Source organism: Xiphophorus couchianus, chromosome 11 (assembly GCF_001444195.1).
Source record: "Xiphophorus couchianus chromosome 11, X_couchianus-1.0, whole genome shotgun sequence".
Lineage (NCBI taxonomy): Eukaryota > Metazoa > Chordata > Actinopteri > Cyprinodontiformes > Poeciliidae > Xiphophorus > Xiphophorus couchianus.
In genome coordinates this window covers 23,304,159-23,310,158 of record NC_040238.1, presented here as the reverse complement: position 1 = coordinate 23,310,158, position 6,000 = coordinate 23,304,159, and positions in this window count along the sequence as shown.

Sequence of the window (6,000 nt, the reverse complement as noted above, 5' to 3'; positions counted from 1 at the left end):
GACCATAAACATTTCCTTTTTTTTTTAACATATGTGAAAATAATTTCTGCCGAGATAAGACAAAAAACAAACTCTGAAGTGTTTTTTTATTGAAATGAAGTCACAACCTTTACATTACAGTGTCCATTTGGTGAAGCTTAATATAAATACATTCAACAAATTAGGTTTCTTATTTGTTGCAACTTTTTAAATTGAGTTAGCATTTAACATTTGTTTTCTAAAAACATTTTAAAATGAATTTACATAGAAACCTTTCTATGTTATGCTATTTTACAAGTATTTTATTGGGGTTTTAGGTGATAGGGCAACAAAAAGTAATGTCATTGTGAGGTGGATGATTTCTAAATCTTTTTAAAAGTAAAAAAAAAAAAAGTGTGGTGTGCATTTAACATTCTCATACCGCCAAATAACAATCAGTGCCTTTAAAGTTACCTATGATTAGCAAACAAACGCTACCTGAATGTAAGTCTGTTGAGAAATCAAAACCTGGCGTCTCTAGAAAATCATCAAGGAGGAAAGTCTTTTTCATTTGCAGTTCATCTAAAGGCGTTTCTTTAGATGACACGTGGGCCCCCCCCCCCCCCCCCCCCCCCCCCCAATATTGAATCAGGCGCATTTGTCCCCCCTGATAATTTCACTGCAACTGCGAAAAATATTTAATTTTGAAATCTTCCGCTCGCGTGCTTTTATTTTGAAGGCGCACCACAGCGCCTCCTCCCTCTGCTGAACGGAGAATTGCAGTGCCAGAATAGTGATGCTGTGGAAGAAATTTCAAGAGAGGAAGCTCTAGTGAGGTCTTCAATTAGTTTATTGAGTATTAACCGGTTTTAATTGACCAATAAATTTGATCAGAATCTGGTGGCTAGCTTGTGAGTACTGCCAGAGTATTTATCTTGCTAATTGTGAGGCAAATGATAAAGTGAGTGTTCGTTGTGGAAGTCATTTTGCTTGATGAAAGACTGAAGCCATTTTGCTCAAAAGGAAATAGAAGAAGATGTTTTTGGGGCAGTTTGTCACCTTGAGATGATAAATCAATTAATCTCATGATGCTGATCTTTCAGATTGTGTTTTTGCATTATTATTTTGCCATTACCGTTATATTACTTAAAAATTGTCTCAAAGCCGCAATATTATCGTTTATCGCAATAACTTCTGGAACAATTTATCGTCCATCAAAATTTGCTATTGTGACAGATATGATAGTTAATTTATTACACGGGGTGGCATCGTTACTTTGAAAAAGTAACTTGATTATGCAATGAAAAGTTAATCCATCAGCTAGAAAATGTGCATCTCTTGTCCCTCCATTGTTTACGTTTGTCGCTGGTGTTACACATGGCAACTCCCCAAGGAAAAAGAAGAAAGCAACAATATGTGTTTACTAAAAATAAAAAATACAAATATAGTAACACACAGTAACTTGGATAGTAACTTTAATCTGAGTATTGGATTGTAAGTAGTAACGCGTTAGATTACGCATTACAAGGGATCAGCTTAGAGTAACGCGTTGATGACAACATTGTTTGACATTTCTCCTCAAGCTATTTACCGATCTGTCAGGTTTCCGATATGTGTCCCCCCCCCCTCCAACGATAAACTACGCCCTTGGTGCGAGTTGCTTTGACCTGGTTTGTCGCACAAAAACTATGAAATAGGAAGTCGTGAAGCCGATGAACTGCAGCGGGTAGCCGTCACAGTATCTTCATTTAAACTCTTCCAGGCAACCTGCTGCAGTTAAAACGCTGCTCGTTTCTAAGCAGCTGCCTCCTTTAAAGGGGGAAAAAAAAAATCCACGATTTGTTGCCACGATCTCTGGTCTGACTCGTGCCGCACGTTGTCTGCTGTTGTTGATTATGACTCTTTTTTTTTTCTTTTTGTCTCCAAACAAATTAAAAACCGGTTTCTGACAATATATACAAATATGTGCCTCCTTTCCATTATGATTCACCTCGCATTTATTCTGCAGGTGATGCCTGCAGGTGATTCTGCATGGCACACCTCTGACTTCACCTCATGCAGTCAGAGATGTGCACTCAGACGACGGAGCGCTCTTCATTTGTCACCTTTTCTGCCCTTTTGCAGCGCCGCAGGCCTCTGGCTTCACCCACACGCTGTTTTCTGTTGTTTTTAATATGCAACGTGCTAATTAGGTGCTTGTACAATGATAGGAATGCATCATAGGATGCAGGATTTCCTACACGTGTTCACGCTTGTACTTGCACGCATTTGTACACTTCTCTCTTCTTCTTTTGTCGCTTGTATTTCAGGATCAAACTATAATTGTACCTTAGAGATTTATACTGATGCTTTTTGTTGAACGTCAGACTGAAAGCAGAAATTAAATAAGCAGGAGGGAAAAACCTCTATACCCAAAACCGTCATTTGTAAAATACGTGATGTAATTAAATTTTGGGGAAGCAGGCCCTGACTGACTGAAACATCGCAAGCAGTTGGACAGAATTTTTTACGTCTCGAGTTAAACCATTAGCTGAAAGTAAAATATGCGGTTAGTTGAGATGAATGTGATGATGGATATTAATATAAATGAGGCGAGAGCTGACAGTCAGAGTGAGTCACAGTCGCGTCTCCGTCTGGACAGACGATCCACGGTCCACATAAAAACATAAGTGTGAACAGGTTTGACACATTCTTGGACCCAAACGCCTTGCTAACACAACACTTCCACTTCTACAACCGTCTGAAGATTTGCAAGGAAAACGGAAAGAATAGAAAAGCAGATTATAATAGTGGATAAGTACAGAATTTCTACACTCGCTAAAGAATTCATCCCCAATTGTACTTTTCCACGTTTTGCCACATTACCGTCACACACTTCAGTTTATTTATTTATTTACGGGATTTATTACCAACATAAAGCAGAGGGTAAGTCTGAAGCTGATCTTATTAACTCTGAAACCTGCGTTTTTTCCTGCACAATGATGTTATTGAGTATTAAAGGTGATGTGTGTATGCTGGATGCACGTATATTCAGTGTGGAAAATAGATATAATATACTTTTTGCAGCATTAATACTCTTGGCCGTTGCCTTCCTTTCCACTTCCGCTTAATTCTCATCTTCCTCCTCTGTTCCATCTTCACGTTCTCCAATTACAGTGGATTACTCCGGTAGAATGTTCATCTGGACCAATCAGTGAACAGAACGAGAAGTTGTGAATGACGTCAATTTTCTGCTCCATTTTAGAATTGTAGTCTGCCTGTAGTTGTAGGAGATTGTGAACGAAGCCATTCAGTCGACCACACTACCACACATTGACTTTACATTACCAGCTGCTTTGTTCAGCCTGGCAGCTTATCTCTTCACAGCAGAGAGATGGTTGTTTACATTTCAGCCTATCATGGTAAGATTCACAGCGTCGAACTGCCTCTTTACGTAGCTGACAGCTAAACATTAACGATTGCCTAAAATTTTACATTCCAATAGAGTCTAAAGGCTCCAAAACTGAACAATTAATTAGATTTTAAGAACTATTGATTTAATTATGTTTGTGTGACACTGTTCTTACCTTAGACATGTATGGTAAGGAATTCCCATTGGGTGGAATTTTTTGATTATTCAATAATGTTGAGCTTACGGATAAGATATAATTAAATTCTGCTTGGCAATTTTGATCTGATAGCATATATATCAATCGCATAAAGTCCCAGTTATATTAAAGCCCCTGAAAACATTTCACAAGGTACGAATACGTTTGAAAATAATCTGTTTTAATATTTGGCAGGAATGTTTGGCTACAGACAAACCATGACAAGCCCTTTAGCATATCCCCTTTTTCTTTTTAATTAAACACACCGAATTACAGAAATTGGATTTCTTTTCATGGTCTCCTTGTCAGTTAATGTGCTGGTAATCTTCCACTAAAATATGACACTCTCTCCGCATATTTAAACATAAATTTCACATGTAAGGCGCTTTGCGGTTTTCCTAACCCATACAGTCACAATAACATGCAGCCTAGAGTGTCTTGCATAATAATGAATGAGCACAATAATTGCCAGCATGTGTGTGTTTGTCTGCGCGCGCGCACGCACGCACCGGCCGATTGTGTATGCCAATCCTGACGTTTCAGCCCCATCAGTTGTGGCCAGTTTCCATGGTTACATCTCTCGGGGAGAGCACAGACGTGGGAGAGAGGGGAAAGGAGTTGAGACAATTATTGTGGTGGAGGGTGCTGTGAAAGGAAGAGCCCAGGATGATGGGAGTGCAGGAGTGTGAACCGTGGGCTGAGACAGAGTAGAAAAAAAAACAATGCATGTTTGTGTGTGTGTGTGTGTGTGTGTGTGTGTGCGCGCTCCTGTCTGCGGCCGCTATGACACACGGCGGGCTTCAGGTTGTCATGGCTGCTTACCTGAGTCCGAGATATTTATGTCCCGGTAAAAGGTTTTTGAGCAGAAAAGCGGCGGCGGGGCATCTGCACCACTTTGACTTGAATATTTTTGCTTTGAGTGAGACCCTCGATGTGAGTCAACAGGAATTTCTAGTACAATTTGGTTTCCATGGTGACAGCGGGGAGCGATATGTCCTCTTCAAACAGAGGAAAAAACACCAGCTTGAAGCCCTGTTGTTTTCTGTCTGAATCATTATTTAGACTATTGATATACCGCAGGACCTGACAGGCACCAGAACAAGCCCCTGGCTTGTTTTTGACAAACACCATTTGTACATATGACCTGTAGGTGTTTTTCAGGATCATAAATTTTAGCAGGTCAGATTTTTATAAGAACTTTTCTAGACGAGAGCCAGTGATGCTCCCAGAATGTACTTTAATATGTTCTCACCATTTCAATTTAATTGTAGTTTATTTTGCAATATGTAAACAATGAACTGAAAATATCTTATGAAAAAATAAGTAAAGTTTGGTTTAGATATCTAAAAGAGAAAAGTTTGCGCTTTATTAACCGCATTCCTTTTCTACAGGTCATTAGGAATATTAATGAAATAATATCGAACAGAAACACAAACCTTTTCTAATTATTCACTCTTTCGAAAGACCTTTCAGTTGTAATTTTCTTCCTCCTGCAGAAAACCTGCTTTCAACATTTCCACGTAACTGAATGTCTGACCTATTACAGCAGAAGGACATTTATTTTGTTGAAAATTAGTTACCAGCATCAGTCATCAGCAATCACTGATGATTGTCATTGAAAATACAGTCATCAGTCTGTATTTGATGACTGGTCAAATACAGACTGATTAGTTATCTAAAACACAAATACTTGCGCACGCTGAAATACTTCTCTGTGCAAGCCTTGCAAAACGGTGAATATTGATAGATAATTTCAGCTGCTACATTTGTAACTTCCTGTTGCAGCCTAATGCTAGCTATTGCTGCCAATGTCAGCCTAAAGCTAGCTAGTGCTGCCAATGTCAGCCTAAAACTAGCTAGTCAGCCTAAAGCTAGCTAGTGCTGCCAATGTCAGCCTAAAGCTAGCTAGTGCTGCCAATGTCAGCCTACTGCTAGCTAGTGCTGCTAATGCCAGCCTAAAGCTAGCTAGTGCTGCCAATGTCAGCCTAATGCTAGCTAGTGCTGCCAATGTCAGCCTAAAGCTAGCTAGTGCTGCCAATGTCAGCCTAATGCTAGCTAGTGCTGCCAATGTCAGCCTAAAGCTAGCTAGTGCTGCCAATGTCTGCCTAAAGCTAGCTAGTGCTGCCAATGTCAGCCTAAAGCTAGCAAGTGCTGCCAATGTCAGCCTAATGCTAGCTAGAGCTGCCAATGTCACCCTAAAGCTAGCTAGTGCTGCCAATGTCACCCTAAAGCTAGCTAGTGCTGCCAATGTCACCCTAAAGCTAGCTAGTGCTGCCAATGTCACCCTAAAGCTAGCTAGTGCTGCCAATGTCAGCCTAAAGCTAGCTAGTGCTGCCAATGTCACCCTAATGCTAGCTAGTGCTTCTAATGTCAGCTTCTACATAAACAGGAGCAAAATTCTCAACCTGGTTTCAGCTCAGCTCCTTTTATTTTTGCCTTCCTCTGTCATATTTTC